The 23958-nt window shown below is 44.3% G+C and overlaps 1 long non-coding RNA gene across 1 annotated transcript in view; it reads right to left on the bottom strand.

The window, feature by feature from the left end:
- LOC103177868 overlaps positions 1-11787 on the bottom strand; it is a 135402-nt gene extending 123615 nt beyond the window's left edge. Inside the window, exon 1 of the long non-coding RNA XR_006085138.1 lies at positions 11759-11787. This is a non-coding gene — a long non-coding RNA (uncharacterized LOC103177868). The remainder of the gene's footprint in view (positions 1-11758) is intronic.
- Between the last annotated feature and the right edge of the window lie 12171 nt (positions 11788-23958).

Here is a 23958-nt window from a genome sequence, read left to right as displayed (position 1 = left end):
TTGAAGATGCTTCTTTTCAGGCTCAATATAAATATTACTCAGAGAAGCTTTGGAGCACAGAACTCCCAACACTTCAGGCAGCATTTGAGGGGAGTAACTGTTGCAGGTGAAATTAGAAGGGAATCAGCGCTAAAGAATGTTTTAGAAATACTTTAGGATGTAACAATGTTTCAAGGTAGTTGGAGGAATGGCTGGTGCTTAGGGCATGACAACAACTTATTGGTCTTGCTTGGTTTTCCACCCAAGTGAAACCTATAATTTTTTCTTTGATTGACCAATATTAGGGTGATCATATTCTGTAAACCAAATCTGGGGACACGTATATAAAAAGATACTGAACACACCACAATTCCTGATGCTGGCAATTATTGGAGAAGCTTGTTGGTTTCATGGTTGTATTTCTCTGATGAGTGTATCTGCTTTAGAATGTTATTGTTCTAGCTGAGTTTGTTGCTGAACTCAAGACAGGGTAAATTTAGCCAGGGACACACCTCATCCACACAGAGGATACAGTTCAAGATCCTGGTCCTCACCTTCAAAGCCCTCCATGGCCTTGCTCCCCCCTACCTCTGCAACCACCTAATCCACTACCAATCTGCCCACTCCCTCTGCTCAGCGGGGGCCGGGCTGCTTCACGTCACCCACCTCGCCTGCCCCACCATTGGCAGGCAGACCTTCTGCCACTCTGACCCCACCTCTGGAACTCCACCCCGCAGTCCCTCTGCCTTGCCCCCTCCCTTGCCTCATTCAAGACCCATCTCAAGACCCTCCTCTTCAACCGTGCTTTTGATCATCCTGCTTCCCTCCCTGCCCTCCACCCTCCCCAAACCTGACCCCCAGCTTGAGTCCAAAACACTGACTGTCCAGCGCCTTCGGACATCCTCCCAACATGAAAAGCGCTATACAAATGTAATTTTGTTGTTGTTGTTGTGAAAGGCAGCAATAATTTCCAGGCAGTGTCAATTCTTCTGAAGTAAAATTATTGAGATGTGGATAAATCCAGCAGTTTGGTTCAATTTTATTTTCAGCTCGGTGCACAATTGTTCATGAGAGCAAAGGTTTTGTTCATGAGAGTGTGAAAAGATTAGGAAGAGGTTAATGCCCTTGGGAGTATAGCTACACAATGTTGAAACCAAAGCTGTCTGAACTGACAGAAGTAGATTTGTCACCAGGCAAAAAAAGGAACAAATGTCACATTTCCCTCAATGGTCAGTATTAGTCATTTCTTTCATCATCGATCGTTTATAAAATAATTAAAATATTATGAGGGATGGTAGATGCAGTCAATGTATTCCCAACATTATTACAAATTCATGGGATAATGTACTATATGTAATAGTGCCTCTCTATCCAATTTGCCACGGTCTTTGACGATTTTTTTTGTTTACCACGCTCTGACAAATAGAGGAACTGAAAGAAACACACTTAGCTTATCTACAAAACTGTTTTTGACATCAGCTATTTACATTACAAAGCCTTCGGAAAAGAACTTCTTTGTATGTGTGATAATTCACGCCATCAAATCTGAATACGTTTTTGTAACCAAATATGTTACTGCGTGGTAATACCTACAATTCACTTCCATAGAAAAGAGAGTAAGAAGCAAATTTTGTTTCAGAATAACAGAACATTAAAAAGAAAGCTAACCATTATGTTTGGGACACTGAGCTATGCCCCTGTAGAAAAACATGGGGAATTTCCCCGAATAGTTGAACACAATCTCACACAATAAAAAAAAGCATTAGCATTTCAATGGCCATGAGGAAAAGCATCACAGAAAAGACTGCCTTTAAAGACTAGACTCCTAAATCACTAAATAGGGCCATCGACCGTAGACCACTGATGCACGTTTTTAGAAGGAATTAGAAGTTATGAAATTAAAGTAACCACTGTTGATCCAGTTAACAGCAGGCAAGCCCAGTGTTGTGGATGTAAATGTAAATGTAAAAGACTCCAGCACTGTAAAGTTTAATGTAGGAATAAATAGTGTGCTGATTTGACGTTCTGGGATTCGCATGAAATGGTAACCTTTCTCGAAAACATACAGAATGTGGAGTGGTGAGGTGGGGGTGTGGATCTCTACTTCCGTCAAGCCATCCACTAAAGCATTGAAGCGTTTTATATCATTTTGCATTGTCAATGAGCCAGTCAATGCATGTAACTAACTTGCATTCTCCTTAACTCCGTGCTCAGCAATCCAGGCAGCCCCTGTAGAGTGTCACTGCCCAGTATTAGGAATTCATTTCCAAACTAATAATAAGGTAACAATCTCCCTAAGACTGATGGACAAAAACAAAACAGTTACTCTAGCAACATATGTCAACTTTATAACAATGTATTGCAAAATTATGTTTCCATTGGTAATTCTTATCAAAGTTAATTATAGATTCCAAAAAGGCAGCTAAAATTATAAATTCTAAAAGTGCAGTATCATTGCTATTTTATATTTCCACTTTTGGGAGCAATGCAACCATAACACTCAAAGATTAATGCCTGTGGGAATTCCATTGAGCTGTAGGAAATTAATATTTTTGTAGGGAACATAACACTATGTCTGTTTCTCAAAAAAAAATGTATTTAGTCAACTCTTTCAACAGATTTCATTCAATAATGAAAAAATGTATCACGAATAATGTCCATTTTTTTCAATGTAATTTATGAAATTCTAGGATGTAATACTCGGAACATTTAACTTTACTGAAACATTTTCTGATTTACAACAATCCCCATTAAACAAATTTTTCCCTCAGATTCTCAGAGACAGACAAGCCATGCAAAACCTCCATCTTACATTCATAACCATATCATGATAACCATACTATTCTTTTGTGCTAATAGTAAACAGTGTTAGAGCCTAATTAATGACTATTATTATAGTCTGTAAAATAAATTACAATGGCACAAATTCAAAGTACACGTTGAATCAGATTAAAGACATACATAATAATAATAATCCTTGCATTTGATATAGCGCTTTTCATATCTTCTCGACATCTCAAAGCGCTTCATGGAATATACTGTAAAGCGAATTGACTGTATATTTGTGGGTGAAACGCGGCAGCTAATTGCACACAGCAGTGTCCCACAAACAGTCGTGGATTGAACAATCAAATTATTATTTTTTTTCTTGAGGGATTATTATCAGGTGCTTGGATTAAGGAAACCTACCCAAGGTTTCATCCTGCCGGGAAACAAACCCAGATCTCTCGCTTGCGAGGAGACTGCTCTAACCATTGAGCTACAGGACTCCACAAGTTAAACTTCCTCCTAAAATATCTAGGGTTACATCTCTTATTTCAGCCTCCAGTGATAACAATCCACTTTGGGACACCATATGCATTTCAATCATATTAATATTCAAAGGCCGCTCAAACCACCTAACAATGAATCCAATGTGCAGATATCACAATGAGATTTCTTAATAACAAAACTTATCTGAAACATCGCCAGACTACGGCACTACCTCGCCCCTCGCGCTGCTGAAACACTGATCCACGCCTTTATCACCTCAAGGCTGGACTACAGGAACTCTCTCCTCGCCGGCCTTCCCGGCACCTCCCTCCACAAGCTGCAGGTCATTCAGAACTCTGCAGCTCGTGTACTGTCCCGCACCAGGCTTCGTGACCACATCACTCCCACCCTCGCTCGCCTCCACTGGCTCCCCATCCCCCAGAGGATCAAATTCAAGATCCTCATCCTCACCTACAAGGCCATTCACGGCCTTGCTCCCTCCTACCTCTCCGACCTACTATCCCCCTACCTACCTGCCCGTACCCTCCGTTCCTCTGGCTCCGGTCTGCTCCACATCCCCGCCCCAACCGCCCTCCCATCGGTGGCCGGGCCTTCAGCCTCTCAGCCCCGAGGCTCTGGAACTCTATCCCCCAGTGCCTTCGCCGCTTCCTCCCTTTCCTCCTTCAAGGCCGGTCTCAAGACCTTTCTCTTTGACCGTGTCTTCAGTTCCCCTCTCAACTCTCTACCCCCTCCTCGCTCCCTCCCTTCCCTCCCCTCACCCTGACCATTTCCCCCCTGCTTGGGTCCTGACCCAACTATCCAGCGCTTTGGGACGTCCTCCCGACATGAAAGTCGCTCCATAAATGGAATCTTGTTGTTGTTGTTGTAAGGTGGGGATTCTTTCAGTAAGCAGTGGGATGCTGGCATGTCTTACTTCCTTGGGATGTGGTAGGAGAGAGAGCTGAGTTGGCTCCAAGGTGACATGCTTGAAAACGTAACGTCACAATCGAGTCAACCCTCTGTGGCAATCTTGATTCCCGAGCCACACCAGTCCACAGCGCTCCAGGGCACTGCTGGTGACAGACCAGCCAGCCTGGCTTATCGGCATCCATGGCTCTTGTTAACCTGTGCCTAATACTCTCTGGAGTTAAATGCGCAGGGTACGTTCCTCCAGAGAGAGTGCACATTCCATTCCACGTGTGAGTGGCATACAACAACAGCAACAACTTGCACTTATATAACGCCCTCCGCGCATACATCAGTGGAACTCACAGTCTGGGTTAGATATTCTTATGCGTGGTGATGGGTTCCTGCAAATGTCAGACACCTGTCTGACTAAAAACAATTGCCACCTCCCCCCAGACTTCTTCAAGGTAGATTGCTATCAGAGCAGAGTTCCGCAAATCAGCTGTAGCTATAGGCAAATTCAGCAGCTTTCAGCCTGCAGCCTAGGACGGCAGATTTCTGAGAGAAGCAATTTTTTTTAAATGCTCAACCGACGAAATTGAAATGGGCAGCATGTAGTGCCAGCAGCAGCCTGGAGAGATTTTAAAGTAAATTTAAAGCTATAGAACATCTAAAGGGGTGGGGGGAGGGTGGGTACACTGATTTTGCCTGGGGCAGCAGATTGTCTTTAGCAGCTTCTGTCATAGCGTGACATAGTTCCAGTTTCCTTTTTAGAAATCAACGCATATTAAACACACACCATTAACTGCTATCCTTACCACAATACTATACCTCAATGTATCGGCAGTCCTGTGTATCGTGAGCAGCTTCCATATCCATTATAATGTATTCAATGTATCTTTTTCTGTTGTGAGCTAAATCTTCCAGATTAGCACAGGCCACGAGAGTTTGATTAGCTATGATTGAACGCGGGAATCCACTTATGTCAAACTTGTTGCCACATTTTTTTCTATGAAGTACTAATGCATCCTTTTGTCTTTAGAAGCACAAAGAGGACCATTCATGTAGACTCTATGACTCTATGGCAGTGTCTCTGCACAAGACAGAAAGTAGAAGGTAGGATTCTTACCCAAATCACAATGTCCAGAGACAGCTTCCAAACACTTCTTCTTTACAATATCATCTTATGTGTTTCTAAATCTTTTTACAGATCTCAGAAATATAAACTGCTGCAAAGCACCTCATTTTACAGAACCAAGTGAGATTCAAATGTGTACAGTGGAGTATCTCTGTCTCAATCCTGTACATTACGCAGTTATTCTTCATGCCAAATTTTCAGGTAACCACTTTATTCATAAAGTAGCTGGAGTTTGTGAGTTATTCCAGAGTACCATACAGTGAAGTCATGTGTATCAGCCACATTGATGTGGTGAGTCCAATAACTTCGACTGCACTTTTTACACTAAATTATACTGTACAGCATCTCTCACTCCAATGACCTTGACAACTCACAGACAATTACTTCTGGAATAGTTCTCCACAATGTCTGCTCTACCTGAAAAGTTTGGTTTAAGCAAGGGCAATTTTTCTTCAATTATACCTCCAGTTTATTCTCCATTTTGGCCCATCTTCTTTAAAATGAGCTAAAATTGTCCACTTTCCACTGGCTCAGTTATGTATTCTGAAAGTCAGTCAGGCTAGCTTGAGCATGACAGCCCCTTCCTTTATTTTATTTTGTCGTCATACAGGAATATCACTCCACCTCGAATAGTTTAAACTGATCATCAAGCACAGAAAGTGCTTCCAGTATATATGGAGAAATGACTTGAGGAGACGAGAAAGGGGAAACAGGCACAGATTTAATTTTTTTGAAAACTCAGACCAGTATTGTTATTGCGTTTAGAATTTATTTGTTTTCATGAAGGTCGTCACAAATCACAATGAAGAACAGTCTGATTAATCATTACTCATTAATAACTTGAAGAAAAGAAACTGGCATTGTAACAGTGGCTGGGTTGTTCATGCCTTATAAACATGCACACACATATACACATATATATATATAAAACACATAGAGGTATACAGATATAAACACACGTACACACGTAGAAATACATACACATGGATATTCGTATCCAGAGACACGCAAATATTAAAAAATACATGCACACTCACATATATACATAAAGACAGTTTGATATACATAAACACATACTGTATACATAAACGCATACATAAACCACACACATTCACACAGAGTGGTGGACTGGGTCCTTGAAAGGGCTCAGGATTTTCAGGTAAAATGAGGGCTCAGATTTGTGAGGGAACCAAGGGCAGAATCCAGGCAATGATTGGCTATCATAGCTGTCACTCATCAGGGAGGGCAAGCTCTGGTCAACGATTGGCTGGTCCAAGCTGTCACTCACCCAATGTGGGGCTCTGAGGTGGTAAGTATCAAGAGCCAACCACAGGGGCATCAGGAACCATTCATGGGGGCATTTGGGAAATTTCCCAATTACTTATAGAGCCAGTCCACCCTGTACACACACACAAACATTCACTCTCAGACAACGTGGAAACCCAAGACTTTCCTCAATTCTATTTGAATGTCCGATATTTTCAGCATATTCAGGTTGTGAATCTGAACCCGAGAACAATTGCAATACTTTGTGAAAAGTATTTTCATTCTGAGACCAAATTTCCTGCATTTGAACTGAAGTAAACTCTTTTTCAAAAGTGTAATTTAAAAGTTTCAGTTAGAGATTAGGAGCATGCTGACCCAGGGAAATAATTTCAATTGAGGTGCAAAATGCTGCTTCTAGAAACTAAAAAATGAAAGAATACCGCTCAGAGTTTCACTGTAAACTGGCAATATTTTCATTACAGCAAACATGATATGCCATTTACTTGCATGGAAAGAGAAGCAACGCACTGAAAGCTGTTCATTACAAATAAAGTTTCATTATTACCCAAGTTCCACATAATTGATCCCTCTATACTCTTAATTTCCAGACTGTTAAGGTTTTCTTTACATTATCAACACCAGGATCATTCTGTTTATTACAGACTAGTGGTACCCATTGCATCTACACTTGCAACCAAAGGCTCCAATATGGAATGTAGATTTCAGTGATACCACTCACAAACCACTTAACGTGCCATAAACACTGTGTGTACACCTTAGCCATATTCTTGCAATCCTTTCTGCATCCAAGTCCAGCCGTGCTGTTCTTTGAGCGGGCAATTCATTTTGCCGTGCTCTTGCATGCCTTTCTGCGTCCAATGTCAACCGTGCTGTTCTTTGTTCTCCTGTTTCATTTAATCAGCCTTCTCTCTTTGGTCTGACATTTTATTTGCCCTTGAAAGGCTTGATTTTCGCTTCTTAGGCATCTTAAGAAAAAGTGCTATTGAACTCGTACAGATAGTACGATGTCTGACGTCACGTATTTCTCATATGTTATAGTAAGACATATTTTGGTATTATCTCGCCAATGATTGTAGATAATGACTGTACAACTTTTTTAATGCTCGTTTTTAGAGCTCGCGTTTTCAGTGATACCACTCACAAACCATATTACATGCCATAAACCCTGAGTACACACCTTAAGCAAAACTGGGCTTGTTTAGGTCATAGGTCATCAATGAAAGGAGATTCCCCCCCAACAAATATGCCATTGATACTCCCCCATGCAAGACCTTTCCAATGAGGTATAAATCATGTCTCTACGTCAATCGGTTATTGCGTTATTGGCGGATAGACACACAGACAGACATTTCGTCTTTATTAGTATAGATTATAGTGAGTATGCAGAAAGCGTATTCCCATATGTTCAGTGTTCAATGATGTTTGTGCCTTCACAAAATCATATGGAATAACAGGCCATTTAGATAGAGGTACGTTCTGCTCTTCCAATTCCACTCTGCTGCTCACTTCTCACTCCTCACGCCCTGTTCCATCATTAGTGGATGAGTTTTTACCCATTATGCCCATGATCATTGAAACTCTCTGAAAATCCCTCTGCTTTGAGTCTTTAATCTGTGACTTCAAAACATTCTGAAGAACTTATCCTACGTGATGTAATGAATGAAAGCTTGGTCACCAATGGTGGTATGGAGTGGGTGGGGGATGCACAGCAGAGTCAGGGAGACAGTGCAGCCTGGCGAGGATTGGAATGATGAGCATGCAGCGTTTGGTGCAGGTGAAGATACAGGTGATGGAATATTGAAATAGTTGGATCTAGTGGATAGTGGAACAGGGGTGATAAGAGTGGATTGCATTTGATAAATCCTGGCAGGAGGTGACAAACTATGAATGAGGGTTTCGGTGGCATTTGGTGTGAGGTGTTGGAGGAGGCAGGCAATATGGCAGAGGTAAATGAAAGCAGTCTTGGTCAGGGATTGAAAATGAGGTAGTAAGACAGCTAACCCTATGTAGTACTCCCAAGACCGTAATGACAGATTATGTCAGGAAACTACATCAGACTAGTATGAACTATTGCTCAACAGCTAATAGGTACTGAGAACTCCATTTGAGCTTAAGGTGAGCAACACTGCGTATCATGTAGTGGGCAAGGGCTACCATTCTCTAGTCTACAGTCAGAACTAATTCTATGGCCCATCAAACAGTTAAAAAAAAGTCAAACAGTGATTCCACTCAGCCTTTTGGCTAAGATCAACTATAGTATCTGTTCTTATCAGTTACTCTTTGGACTGTGTGCCTGCCCGTATTCTCCCTTTGAGGTCTGGATCATGTAGAGATACCACAACACAAATCTCCCCATGATTTATTTGTGAGGGGAGTACAGCTACTGCCAGGAACGATATGCTTTCAGACATCTGTTGGCTGGGATTGGGATGTCAGAGGTTCTGATCTGAGGAGTTTGAACGGCCCTCACAAAGAGGAGTGGAAAAACTGGAATACGAAACTACCTTTAGCCCTTAGTCATCGGCAGAGACCAGGCTTGCCTGGTCGGAGAGGTTATCCAGCACCTGACTTGCTCAGGAGGTCATGATCAAGGAATTGGGTCCACACCATCTTTTGATGGTTAAGGTTTAATTTGGCCCAGTAGGGGTTAGGGGGAAAACCTTGCTCACTAAAATAAAACAGCAATTCCACCAGTTGAAGATATAGAATTTCACAGGTTTGAAACAGCATGTTAGGGAAAAGTCTCAAAGTGCTTCACAGGATTTGCTGTAAAGTGTATTAACTGTGTATTTGTTGGTGAACACGGCAGACAATTTGCACACAACAATTGTCCCACAAACTGCCATGCATTGAATGATCAGTTTTATCTGAGAGATTGCCGGCCGGGAGAAACTCCCCTCTCTTTTGAAATAGTCCCATGGAATCGTTAGTGTCCACCTGAACAGCAGATGGAACTTAGTTTATTGTTTCATACAAAGAAAGGACAGTACCTGTGACAATGCAGTGCTCCCCCAGCACTGTACTGGAATGTCATCCTTGACTACAATCTCAAAGTCCTGACAGGAGGCTTGAACTTATAACCGTCTGATTCAGAGGCAAGAGTATAACAACTGAGCTCAGCTGATACCTAACCATTCTTCAGAGAAACTAAGGTAAACACAGATATATGCTGAATATCCTTCGGTTGAGACATTAGCTCGAGGTCCCGTCTGCCTCTTCAGGAACATAGGAACACAGGAACAGGAATAGGCCATTCAGCCCTTCGAGCCTGTTCCGCCATTTAATTAGATCATGGCTGTTCTCAACTAATCCTTTCAATTCCAATTTCCCACTTTCTCCCCATATCCCTTAATACCTGACCTACCAAAAATCTATCAACCTCACTCTTGAAGGTGTGGGTGGAACCAGTGTCCACGGCCTTTTGGAGGAGAGAAACCATATGCAATAACGTTTCCTTTTGAGTAAAAAAATGCTTCCTGATTTCGTTCAGTTGGACGTTAAAGATCTCACACACTATTCGAAAAGAGAAGGGAGTTTCCCCTGGTGTCCTGGCTAACAATTCCCCAAATAAAATTTTTCATTCACTCTTTGGCTGTTTATGGGACATTGCTGTGTGCAAATTGGCTGTTGTGTTTGTGAACAAAATTTATAGTCATTCCACACAGTGTATCATGTGAAGTGCTTTGATACCTCTTGATGACACGATAAGACGCTATACCAAATGCAAGGAGCATTATTATTTTATTATTATATGCCGGATATAAGACCACATGTTCACAAACTTAAGTTCCAAGTTATGCCTTCAGTAGTTGTCATCCCGTACCTCCAAGTTTCCTATTCAGTCATTGACGAACATTAACCTTCAACATCCTGAAATCACCTAGACTAGGTTGCTTACTGTGGAAGGTATTCTGGATGGCAAGTCAGGCAGTTGCTGTAGTGTATTTTAGTTTCACCTTGTAAGACCAGTGCTGCAATTTTACATTGGTAACATGACTTTTTTTATATCTTTATCTAGAATCAAATCTGAAGGTATGTATATGCTGCAAGTGGAAGTGACCAACTTCATCAAATAACTGTTACACTGCATTTTCACTGACAGTTTTACACCTATTCTGTGAACTATCCTTTTTTAATTTCCATTTTAGTTTGCAGGAAACTTTGCCCTAGTTTCCCCCGTGAAGCACGTAACACAGAATCCAAAGTGTTTCAGGGCAAATGGAATAATAAATGTCTCCCCACAACAATTGCTGATATAATAATAGACTAACTTAATTGAAACCTTTCCACTCTGCAGGTGATCATGTGGGAGCTCGCTAAAAACAGAACATTGGAGCTATTTTATGTGACAAACAATATTATATAAATATACTTGGATAAATCACACAGTATTTACAGCTCAAAAGTAAAATTATGTTTTAACATATGTACTGAAAACATTAAAAATCCTAAAAGCAATAACTATTTTCTCTCTTTGTCTGTAGGCATTTTCAGCTGGAAATGAAAGCATTTGTGGAATCATAGTGTTTCGTGAAGGATATTTCATGCTTAGAAGCCCAGCAAAAACACTGGTCAGCCTCCTCGTAAGGATTCTACACTAAACCCAGAATTAAGACACATTCTTGAAAGAGAAACTGTGAGCATTGTCTTTAAAATAAGACGGTAAATTTATGCCTCACCTATAGATTCACTGGGTGCTGTCATTCTGTGCTAATCCCAATCAGAACAGCAGACCTAGACATTGCTAAAAATATATAGCTACCATGGTCGTTTGCATAGTTTTGTAAATTTGCCCCTGCTGTCTGCCCAATGGGAATAAAATTAAAAACAGTGGCTTCATGGTAATACAGTTCAGCATTGGAGGTTAACATTCTAAAAGATCACTGCATGTGGAATATAGATTAGGTTTTCAATCTAATTATCACATAGATTCAAACGAATAAAGTCATGGATTAACTTAGAGCATGCTGTACAGATACTATATCTTTGTACGATAAACTGTTATGAAAAATATTTTTGGATTATATCTCTAATGTTGTATTACTATAGCATCATTGCACAAATTAATCACAGCATGCACTCCCACAAATAGCAGTCAGTTTCAAACACTCCTAAACACAAACTCACATTGTACGTTAAATAAATCAGTATTGTTTTTAAGCAAAATATTTCTGTCTGAGAAAGGTAGCGACTTACTGTTTTGCCCCTCAGGCTGCTGCTAACGTCGATCGATTTGGAACAGAAAATCCAAAAGCCGTATCAAAAACCCTAATGAACAATAAACAGGCAAGAAGTCAGACTCGGCCAGGCCTCTGGGTTGCCTGCAACTATAGGATTCATGCTCATACACGCTTGCCTAGAATTTATGAACCTCGGCTAAGAAGCCAACCTATCACTGTACTTCCTGTAAAAAGTCTTACTGGCTGTGCTTAACTGAGAGAGCTGCTGTGCAAAAAAATCCAAAGAGTCTGCACGAAAATCACCATTTCTCTCTGTACACGAAAAAATAAAATTATAGGTTTCCTCTGCACATATTGTCAATATTTGTGAAAGGAGTGCTATCCTCATCTGGGGCAGAGGAATGCAATACAAATGACATTTGTACAAATTTGACACGCGCCTTAAATTTGGAAGCATCAGAACTACGCACCACTTTATCCCTAATTAATTTTTAGTAACACAGCAGTAGGCCTTGTATCCTTGTGGTGATAGATTCGGAGGATGGAATGGGGGCAGCGTGGGGAGGAGTCGAGGCAGAGCGGGGCATCTGTAGAAAAATCACAAGTAACATTATCGTGATGTCACACCCAAGAGACCAACAACTACCCACAATGAGTGCCCTCCTCACTCTGCGCCACCTCTAGCCCCCACAGCCTCCTGCAGGCTGACAATGTCCCACTAACCCGTCGCCTCTCATCCCAGCGTGTGCATCTTGGCTGCCGCCCCCAACCCGAGTTGGCCCTCCCTCAAAATGCAACTCTCCCGCTCTGTCCTGCTCTCTCTCCGCCCTCCCCGGTTCCTATCTCTGCTTGACCCCACCCCCCACTGCCTCCCTCTGCTCCAGCCTGGGAATCCTCCACTAGGCTCATTGCGGTACTCAGCGTTGGCTGTCCAGCAGCAACCACTCCGACTGCCCCATTCCCCACTACCACCGCAAGTCACCCCGGGCCCAGACCCCAGGGGCTAACATCTCCTCCCTCATCCACATCCCCACCCTCCCTGCCAACCAATCCACTACCCCCTCCCATCCTACACATCCCTCTGCCAACTGTCCACTCCGCATTGGCCTTGAAAATGTCCACTCCATCTCCAACAAATCCCTGGCCATTAATGATCTCATCCTTGATGAGAACATTGGCATTATGGCCCTCATGGAAACCTGGATCACCCCAGGTGATACCCTCCCCCTCACATGAGGCCACACCACCCGGCTACACCTACCACCATGCCCCACGCGCCAACCGTCGTGGCGGTGGTGTGGCCCTCATATCCAGGGCATCACTTGCCCTATCCCCTACTCCACTGGCTCAGTCCCCTCTTTCAAACACCTTACCCTCTGACATTCCTCCCACCTCTCTCTAAAAATTCTCCTAATTTACCGCCGCTCAAAATCCTCCCCCACCTTCATCTCTGACATCTCCACTCTCCTAGCTTCCCTCTGCCTCTGCTCCGACTGCCTCATCATCCTAGGCGACTGCAACCTCTACTTCACCCCCTCCTGCTCCACCTCCTCAAACTTCTCCTCTCTCAACCTCTCCCTCCACATCCACTCTGCTACCCATGTTCATTGTCACCAGCTTGACCTGTTGATCACCCGGGGTCTCAGTGTCTCGGATGTCACCATCACTGATAAGGTCATCTCTGACCACCATTTCATCTCCCTCAACTCCCATATCCCTCTCCCCACTGCCTCCAAACCTACCACCATCTTCTACCGCCCGTGGAAGAAGATCTCCCCGCAATCCATCTCCTCTGCCCTGGAGTTCTCTGAATTCCTCCCTTTCTGGCCCACCTCTTGCATCAACCCATTTGCTGCGCTTACTCTCCTCCACAGCACCCTCTCCACCACACTCGACGCCCTTGCCCCCCTCGCCTCCCGAACTGCCTTCTATTCCCGATCCTCACCCTGGTTCACCAGCCGTCTCCACTCGCTTAGGGGCCAGGTGCGGTCTGCCGAATGCACAGCTCAAATCCAGCCTAACGGTCCACCGCCACATCTGGCTGGACCTCATTAAAACCTACCGCTCCACTCTCACCTCACCCAAATCCTTCTTCTATTCCAGGTTATTCCTGGAGGCGAAGAGCAACCCCAGGCTCCTATTCTCAACCACCAACCGGCTACCCGGCCCTCCACGCCACGTAGATTCTTTCCCCTGACTCCCACTGCAAAAAAATCCTGAACTTCCTTGAATCCAAAATCGAGGAATCCGCTCAGCTGCCACTGCTCTCCCAACTTCCATCCCCTACTTACCCCCTCCGCCCACACTCCGATAACTACCCATCCCTCCTTCCACACCTTTGAACCTGTCACCCCCTCCTCTGTTTTCACCACCATATCCTCCATGAAGCCCACCATCTGCTCCCTGGACCCCATCCCACCCCTCTCCTTAAATCCCAGCTCCACACCCTTGCCCCACTATCAGCAACATAATCAATCTCTCCCTGTCATCTGGCATGTTCCTACACCCCTCAAAACAGCCACTATCACCCCCACCTTGAAGAAATCTTCCATTGACCCATCACAGCTATCCAGCTACCGGCCCATAAACCTTCCTTTCCTATCCAAGGTCCTTGAGAGAGCTGTTACCTCCCAGCTTCGCTCTTTCCACTCCTCATTCCCTCCATGAACCCCTCCAATCTGGTTTCTCTGGTCTGCCAACTTCTCAAACTGCTCTGGTCACGGTTACAACCAGGGCTCCCTCTGCCTCCTCGTCCTCTTCGACCTCTCCACTGCCTTTGACACTGTGGACCGCTCAATCCTCCTCCACCGCCTCTCCTCCCACCTCAACCTTCAAGGTTCTGTCTTCGACTGGTTCAGGTCCTACCTTTCACACCGCCTCCACTTCGTCGCAGCAAACAACTTATCCTCCAGTCTCCTCTTAGTTTCGTTCAGGGCTCTATCCTGGGTCCCCTCCTCTTCACCCTCTACATTGGTGATATCATCCGCATACACGGGGTAAATTTCCACATGTATGCGGATGACACCCAACTCTATCTCTCTGTCTCCACCCTCAACTCCAGGATTAATGACGTCCTGACCGACTGCCTGTCTGACATCAAGTCCTGGACGAGGGACAACTTTCTCCAACTGAACGTCAGCAAGACTGAGGCCCTCCTGATTGGCTCGCGCCAGCGCCTCCACAACTCAGGCGCTGGCAGCATCAGCCTCCACGGCTGCACACTCAACCTCACTAAGCCAGTCAGGAACCTGGGTGTCTTATTTGACTCTGAACTGTCCTTTCTCCCCCACATTCGCGCCATGACCAGCACTGCCTACCACCACCTCCGCAACATTGCCAGACTCCGCCACTGCCTCACCTTTCAGGCTGCCAAAACCCTCACATATGCATTCGTCACATCAAGGATCAATTACGGGAACTCCCTCCTCATCGGCCTTCCCAACTCTTCCCTTCACAAGCTGCAGATCATCGTAAACTCTGCAGCTCGTGTACTCTTGTGCACCAGGCTCCGTGACCCCATCCATAGCCTTGCTCCCTCCTACCTCTCTGACCTGCGGACTCCCTACCAACCTGCCCGCTCCCTCCATTCAGCGGCCTCCGGTCTGCTCCATGTCTCCCGCCCGACCCTCCCTATCATCAGTGGCCGGGCTTTCACCTCTCTGCCCCCATACTCTGGAACTCCATCCCACGGTCCCTTCACCTTGCTTCCTCCCTTGCCTCCTTCAAGGCCGGTCTCAAGACCCTTCTCTTCGATCATGGCTTTGGTCACCCTCCCACCTCTCTCCCTTCCCTCACCGCTACCCCACCCCTCCCCCATGCTTGGGTCCCGACCCCTGACTGTCCCGACGTGAAAGGCGCTCTATAAATGTAATTTTGTTGTTGTTGTTGTTCCCTCTCCCTCCCCACCCCACCCTCCAGCCCCCAAACTATGAAAACAGACAAAAGAAAATAGCCTGTATTTTTTTAAAATTTTAATTCCGATATGAATTTGCTTCCACTTCAACTGCTGAGGTCCCTACTGTTGTCAATGATTTTGTACATTTTGTACTTCTAGGTCGTCTTTCAAGCTCCACAGTTGCACAATGTGAATATCTGTACAATCGCATATAAACGTTATCTGCCAAATGTTTGTCTGGTTCACAGTCTTGGATGGAGACCTTTAATTGCAGCATATCTAACAGTGCAAATTTCTTAATATTGGTTAATTCTGTAGCTCTGTGGTTAGTGCACTCGCCCCGCATTCGAGAGGACCTGGGTTTGATTTCCAGGGCAAAACGTTGGGCAAGTTTCCTTACTCAACACTCCTCTGTATACCCAGCAGTAAGTAGGAACCCAGTTGTTCGTCGATTTGCGGATCGCTTTTCCGGGGGTAATTATTCCTTAAAAATTTTTTTGTCATTTAATCCACGACTGTTTGTGGGACACTGCTGTGTGCAATTGGCTCTTGCGATTTGCCAACAAATATGCAGTCAATTCACTATACAGTATATTCTGTGAAGCACTTTGAGATATTTATTGATCATTTCAAGCAATGGATCTGCGTTTGATTCCCGGCAGGGCGAAATGTTGGGCAAGTTTCCTTACTCCACACGTCTAATAGTAAGTAGGAACCTGGTTATTAGTTGATTGGCGGATCACTTTTCCGGGGGTAATAATTCCTTCAAAATATTTTTTTAAATAAATAATTTGGTCACTCATTCTACGACTGTTTGTGGAACACTGCTGTTCACCCACAAAATATATAGTCAATTCACTTTACAGTATATTCTGTGAAGCGTTCTTAATTTCTGAGACGTCTCGCAGATGTGATAAGGCACTATATCAAATGCAAGGATTATTATTATTATTATTTGTCATTTTATTCAGGTTTTCAGCTTTCCTTTACTAAATACCTGGAAATCTTAAATGTGGAGAAAAAAAATTTCTGTGAGCCTGAGGATAATTCTTTTTGACGATAAAGAGGAATTTAATACAAGCTTGACTTAATACTTATCACAATTTAAAGAGAATGGCTGCTGTGATCTGTAGTTTAGTTTACAGCCAGGAAACCCAAATCCTGATCTTTCCCCTTCCATAGTTGACTCATATTCTGCATTACCCTGAATTCACAGGGATATTAAAAAAATATATTCCAGTACAAATCATACACTAACATTTATTTAAATATTGTAACATCAAAAGAGCAAATAAATAATAATAATATTTGCATTCGATACAGCACATTGTTAAGATGTCTCAAAGTGTTTAAAATGAATCAATTGAATTGATGGTAAGAAATTGTACTGTTTTATATGCTGCAAACAAACATCTGTATTTTTGGAAGCAAATGCTAAAAACAAACTACATTTCTCAGAAGCACTTAGGGAACTGTAGAGTAGAAACCAACAGGAGAATTTAGTTACACAGGTGGAGGTTCCATTATAATAAGATTCGGGGCTTCACGTCTACACCTCGCAGTCACGAGATCAGCCATTTACATTTGCAGGTCTGCCTGGTTTCAGCAATGTCTTGGATTACTGATGAGCTCCCAGTCTCCTCGAAGACAATATCATCCCATAGAGGCTCACTTAATTTCCTCAAACACATAAACATGCTACCTCCCAAGGATATTTTTGAGACAATATACTTATTTAATTGATTGGTTCAAGCCCAGCATCTCCTAGCCCAATGTCTAGTGCTAACCAACTAAGTAACAAGCAATGTTGAGACAAATGGAACAGAGACATGCTGCACTAGAACCAGACCATAGTAAAGTCTCACTGGAAGATATTAACCTGTTTGCACTATCAATCAAAGCCTGGAGCAGACCTGTCAGCCAATCAATCTGATTTATAATGATCTCAGGTTATCAGTAATGCATCTTTGGAGAAGCTTTAATACTAGAACAAATTCAGTAGCAGTGATAGTGTAAACAACAACAACAACTTGCATTTATGTAGGTCCTCCACACAAACACACACACACACACACACTGTAGAGTCCTAGAGCACTTCACAGTGGTGGGAGGGGAAGGGGAGGCGGTGGCCGTAAGCATGGTCGAAGAGGAAGGTTTTCAGGTGGGAGAGGGGACAAGGCGCAGAGATTGAGGGAGAGTGTTCCAGACTTTGGGGTCGTAGTGGCTGAAAAGGCGACCTCTGATGGTGGGGCGGAGGGGTGAGGGATGAACAGGAGGCTGGTGCCAGTTGAGAGGAGGCACCAGGTGGTAGATTGGGGAGTGGGGAGGTTGGAGAGGTAGGGAGGTGCCAGAGAATGAAGGGATTTGAATATGAGTGTGAGGATCTTGAAGTTGATTCTTTCGGTGATGAGGAGCTAGTGGAGCCTGACTAGAACTGGTGAGATGTGCGTACAGAGTTTGGTCCGGGTCAGTACGCGGGTGGCAGAGTTCTGAATGAGCTGAATTTTTTGAACAGTGGAGCTGGGGAGGCCAGCGAGGAGTGCGTTTGAGTAATCCAGACGGGAGGTGACAAACACATGCACGAGGGTTTAAGCTGCATTTGGGGTAAGGTAGGGTTGGAGGCAGGCAATGTTGTGGAGGTGGAAGAAGGTGGTCCTGGTCAGGGATCGGATGTGGGGGAGGAAGGACAGCTATGTATTTTCTGATCAAATTAATATAGAGGCAAGGCATAGAAACACTGCAGAGAGCATGCAGTAAAAGTGGGGCAAGTCTATTTAGGTAAAAGTTGCATCTGAATACGGAGATTGAAATGCTGACCTATTTTCACTTTAAACACAGTAAACGCTTTTTTTTCTTTCCCCATCGGTCTTTCTTTCCTCTTGCTCTCACTTTTTCTCCCCTCCTGGTCTTTTACATTGTTCCTGAGTTTAATACAATAACTTGTTATTTCTGTTTTCGTTTGAACGTACTTCACTTTTCTTTGTTCTTGTTACTTCCCTTTGTCCATAATCCACCCTAAAGATTTTGCTAAACCACTGCTGTCCCATTTTGATTCTTTTTTAAAAAAATAATGCAGTACTTATGTTTGATAGATCGCAGAGGTAGGGTGGGGCGAGGCCATGGAGGGCTTTGTATGTGAGGACCAGGATCTTGAACTGGATCCTCTGAAGGACAGGGAGCCAGTGGAGTAGGACGAGAGTGGGGGAGATGGGATCACAGAGTTTGGTGCGGGAGAGGACATGGGCTGCAGAGTTCTGGATTGTCTGCAGCCTGTGGAGGGAGGAGCTGGGAAAGCCGACAAGCAGGGCGTTTGCATAGTCGAGCCTGGAGGTGATGAAGGCATGAATAAGAGTTTCAGCAACCTGATGGGTGAGGTAGTGGCGGAGTCGGGCGATGAGCATTGAACCAGAAACCTCGATTGCACACTAGTTTGGTGAATCTGAGGGAGAGCCCAGGGAGGTTGAGGACTTCAGATTCACAGGAGCGAAGACGTTGATGGGAATCAAGGAGTATGGCTTCTGTCTTGTCCACCCGCCTCACCATTGGAGGGAGAGCCTTTAGCCACTCTGCCCCCAACCTCTGGAACTCCAACCCCCAGTCACTCCGCCTCGCCCCCTCCTTAGCCTCCTTCAAGTCCCGCCTCAAGACCCTCCTCTTCGACCATGCCATTGGCCATCCCTCTTCCCCTGCCTTACCCCCTTAACCCCAGCTTGGGTCTGAAATGCTGTACTCTGTCCAGCGCCTTGGGACGTCCTCCCAATGTGAAAAGCACTATACAAATGTAATCTTATTGTTGTTGATATGGTGACTTTCACATCAGGAAGATGTCTGAAAATACTTCACATGATTTTACTGTAAAGTGTAGCGACTGTAGGTGAATATAATAACAGATTTGCACAGAGCAATGTCCCACAAACAGACATGAAGTGAATGAGGAATTTTATCTGGGTGATTATTGGCCATGATATCAGGAGAAAGTTTTTAACTAGAGCCTTGGGATCTTTAACGTCCACCTGAACAGGCAAACAGGACCTTGGTTTAACATTTCATACTAAGAACGGCTCTTCCAACAACAATAATAATCCTTGCATGTGATATAGTGCCTTTTCACATCTTCTAGATGTCTCAAAAAGCTTCATAGAATACACCGTAAAGTGAATTGACTGTATATTATGTGGGCGAAACACAGCAGTCAATTGTGCACAGCAGTGTCCCACAAACAATCGTGGATTAAGTGACCAAATTATTTTTTTTTAATTTATGGGATTGTTACCCCCAGAATAGCAATCTGCCATTCAACTAACATCCGGGTTCCTACTTAATGCTGGGTAAATAGAGGCGTGTGGAATAAGGAAACTTGTCCAACGTTTCACCCTATCGGGAATCGAATCCAAGTCCTCTCGCTTGCAAAGTGAGTGCTCACAATATAGCATTCCGCAAGCACTGTATTGGACTATCAACCAAGAGTGCGAGTTCAAAGTTTCTGAGTGGGGCTTGAATCCGCGACCTTCTGACTCAGACCTTCCACAACTGCCACATACAGCATTGGGCTCTAAAATGTGGGATTTGTAACAGGATTATTGAATAAGGAATCATGGCATATATGGGGACTTCTTCCAGAAACCTGACATACATCACACCAACCCATGGCAACTCCATTTGAACATCACTGACTTTCAAAGTAGTTCCCACAGGTCAGTGACCCCATTAGAAATTCCATTAGAAATATCACGTTTTAGATCCCAGGTATTAGCAGCATTACATAAGAACATAAGAACATAAGAACATAAGAACATAAGAATTAGGAGCAGGAGTAGGCCATTCGGCCCTTCGTGCCTGCTCCGCCATTCAATAAGATCATGGCTGATCTTCTCACCTAACTCTGATTACCTGCCCTATCCCCATATCCCCTAATCACTCTATTTTTCAAGAATCTATCAGTCTCAGCCTTGAAAATGTTCAAGGACTGAGCATCTACAGCCTTCACTACTCTGGGCTGGTGAATTCCATAAGTTCACTACCCTCTGAGTGAAGAAATGTTTCCTCAACTCTGTTCTAAGAGGCTGACCCTTAATTTTAAGATTGTGACCCCTGGTTATAGATTCTCCTACCAGGGGAAACAGTCCCTCAGTGTCTACTTTATCAGCCCTTTAAGAATCTTATAAGTTTCAATAAGATCCCCCCTAATTCTTCTGTACTCTAGAGAATACAGCCCTAGTTTATTCAGCCTATCCTCATAGGTCAGTCCCCTCATCCCAGGAACTGACCGAGTGAATCTACGCTGCACCCCTCTCTAGGGCAAGTGTGTCCTTTTTTAAATAAGGAGACCAAAACTGCACACAATACTCTAGGTGCGGTCTCACCAAAGCCCTATACAGTTGCAGCAAGACTTCCCTACTCTTATATTCTAAACCTTTCGAAATGTACGCTAACATGCCGTTCGCCTTCTTAGTTGCTTGCTGCAACTAACTTTTTGGGACTGGTGTACAAGGACACCCAAATCCCTTTGAATACTAACTCTATCTAACTTCTCCCCTTCCAGAAAATAATCTGTTCTTTTATTCTTGCTACCTAGGTGAATAATTTCACACTTGCTAACATTGAATTCCATCTGCCACCTACTTGCCCACTCCCCGAGCCTATCTATATCTTGATGCAATCTTTTTGCATCATCCTGAGAGCTCACTCTGCTACCTAGTTTAGTATCATCCGCCAATTTAGACACATTACATTAAATGTCCTCGTCCAGATCATTGATGTAAATGGTAAATAGCTGAGGCCCAAGCACTGATCCTTGTGGCACTCCACTAGTTACATCCTGCCAATTCGAGAATGATCCGTTTATCACTACTCTCTGCTTTCTACCCGATAGCTGGAGAGTACTCCTGGCAAATTATGCATAGAGCCAGCACAGCCTTTTTCTGTGTTGTAATTTCTATAGATTCACCATGGTACTTCAGGCATAATCTAACCCTTTGATCAGCACTGGTCCTATTACCCCATTTAATAAACATTTTAAACCTTATTTTTGAGTTGAACAGCACATGATTAATCCTATCCCTTTACTGCATAATATGAGGAATGACAGAAATGATTCCAAGTGCGCTTGCTGTTTCACAAGTTATTTGAATCTATTCCAAAGACACAGTGATACACAGATGGACAGTACTCAGTCCTTTCAATTCTCATTAAAAACAAATTAGTCAATAATAAATAATAGTAATAATCCTTGAATTTGATGTAGTGCTTTATCATGTCATCGAGACATCTCAAAGTGCTCCACAGGATTTAGTGTAGAGTGCAGTGACCGTGTATTTTCTGAGTGAATGAATAGATCAACTTATTACAGTAAAAACTGCCCAATTGTTCAGTTGGTAAAGCCATTGCAACAGTGAAACTGAGGTACACAGTCCCAGAAGGGTCAGGTTTGATCCTCCTATCTATGCAATGTTAGATGATTGTAGTCAGGGCAGCTGTAAGGGTGCAACAATTGGGCTCAGTGTCCTGGGTAGGGTCAAAATTTCAGCTCCTGACCTCTAGCCAATAAACCCCTCACTAGAAAACACATGGCCTGGATGCTGGCTGAGGACAAAAATGAGTTGTGATGTTATTCACAATCCAATAGCCTGATCACCTTCAGTGCCTGGCTAACACATGAAGAGGGTACATTTGAGCACAGCACTGAAGGGTGGTTGACATCCACATACATCCCCTTGCTTCTTCAAATCAGTCTTCTCCCCTTGAAGAGACAAGGGGAGAAGACTGGAGGGAAATACAAAACTTTCAGAGAGAGGAAAATAATAATAATATTCCTTGCATTTGATATAGTGCCTTATCACGTTGTTAAGATGTCTCAAAGTGCTTTACAGAATATCCTGTAAAGTGAATTAATTGTATATTTTGTAGGTGAACATATACAATGAATCCTAACCCTTCACGAAACGCTCCAATAGGGTTTCCATGCCGCCCACAGCACAGAAACAGCCCTGGTCAAAGTGACAAATGACATTCTGTTCATCTGCGACCAGGGCTCCTTCTGCCTCCTCGTCCTCCTTGACCTCTCTGCTGCCTTTGACACCACTGACCACTTTACCCTCATCCAACGCCTCCCCTCACACCTTAATCTTCATGGTTCTGTCCTTGAATAGTTCAAATCCTACCTCTCAAACTGCCTCCATTTCATCTCCACAAACGGTTTCTCCTCTAGGCCCCACAACATCTCATGCGGAGGTCCTCAAGGCTCTGTCCTTGGTCCTCTTCTCTTCAACATCTATATGCTGATGTCTCCCCCTTAGTGACATCATCCGCAGACATGGGGTCAACTTCCACATGTACGCAGATGACACTCAACTCTACCTCTCTGCCTCCACCCTTGATTCCAGGACCATTGCTGTGCTGATAGAATGTCTGTCAGACATCAAGTTCTGGATGAGAGCTAACTTTCTTCAGTTGAACGTCAACAAGACCGAGGCTCTCCTGATTGGCTCCCGTCAGCTCCTCCACACCTCAGGCACTGACAGCATCACCATCCATGGTTGCACACTCCACCTTGCTAAGCCAGTCCGGAACCGTGGCGTTTTGTTTGACCCACAACTATCCTTTCTACCCCACATCTGCGCCATGATCAGCTCCGCCTTCCCCAACCTCCGCAACATCGCCCGACTCCACCACTGTCTCACACCGCAGACCACCAAAACCCTCATACATGCAATCATAACATCCAGGCTTGACTATGCAAACTCCTTGCTTGTCGGCCTCCCCAACTGCTCCCTCCATAGGCTGCAGATCATCCAGACCTCTGCAGCCCATGTCCTCTCCCGCACCAGGCTCCGAGATCCTATCAGCCCCATCCTCGCCTGACTCCACTGGCTTTCCATCACACAGAGAATACAGTTCAAGATTCTGGTCCTCACCTTCAAAGCCCTCTGTTGACTTGCTTCCCCTTACTTCTGTGACCTCCTAACCCACTATCATCCTGCCCGCTTCCTCCGCTCAGCGGGCTCCGGCCTGCTTCACATCCCCGTCCTCGCCTGCTCCACCATTGGTGAGTGGGCATTCTGCCACTCTACCCCACCCTCTGGAACTCCATCATGCAGTCCCTCCGCCTCCCCCCCTCCCTTGCCTCCTTCAAAACCCATCTCAAGACCTTCCTCTTCGACCATTTTGATCACTCTGCTTCCCCCCTGCCCTCCACCCTCCCCAATCCCAACACCCAGCTTGGATCCGAAACACTGACTGTCCAGCACCTTGGGACGTCCTCCCAACGTGAAATGTGCTATACAAATGTAATGTTGTTGTTGTGAAACGGGACAGCCAAATGT

Source organism: Callorhinchus milii, unplaced genomic scaffold, assembly GCF_018977255.1.
Source record: "Callorhinchus milii isolate IMCB2004 unplaced genomic scaffold, IMCB_Cmil_1.0 Scaffold1, whole genome shotgun sequence".
NCBI classification, from domain to species: domain Eukaryota; kingdom Metazoa; phylum Chordata; class Chondrichthyes; order Chimaeriformes; family Callorhinchidae; genus Callorhinchus; species Callorhinchus milii.
The sequence above is the reverse complement of the archived record's forward strand: the minus strand, read 5'-3'. Positions and strand labels throughout refer to the sequence as shown.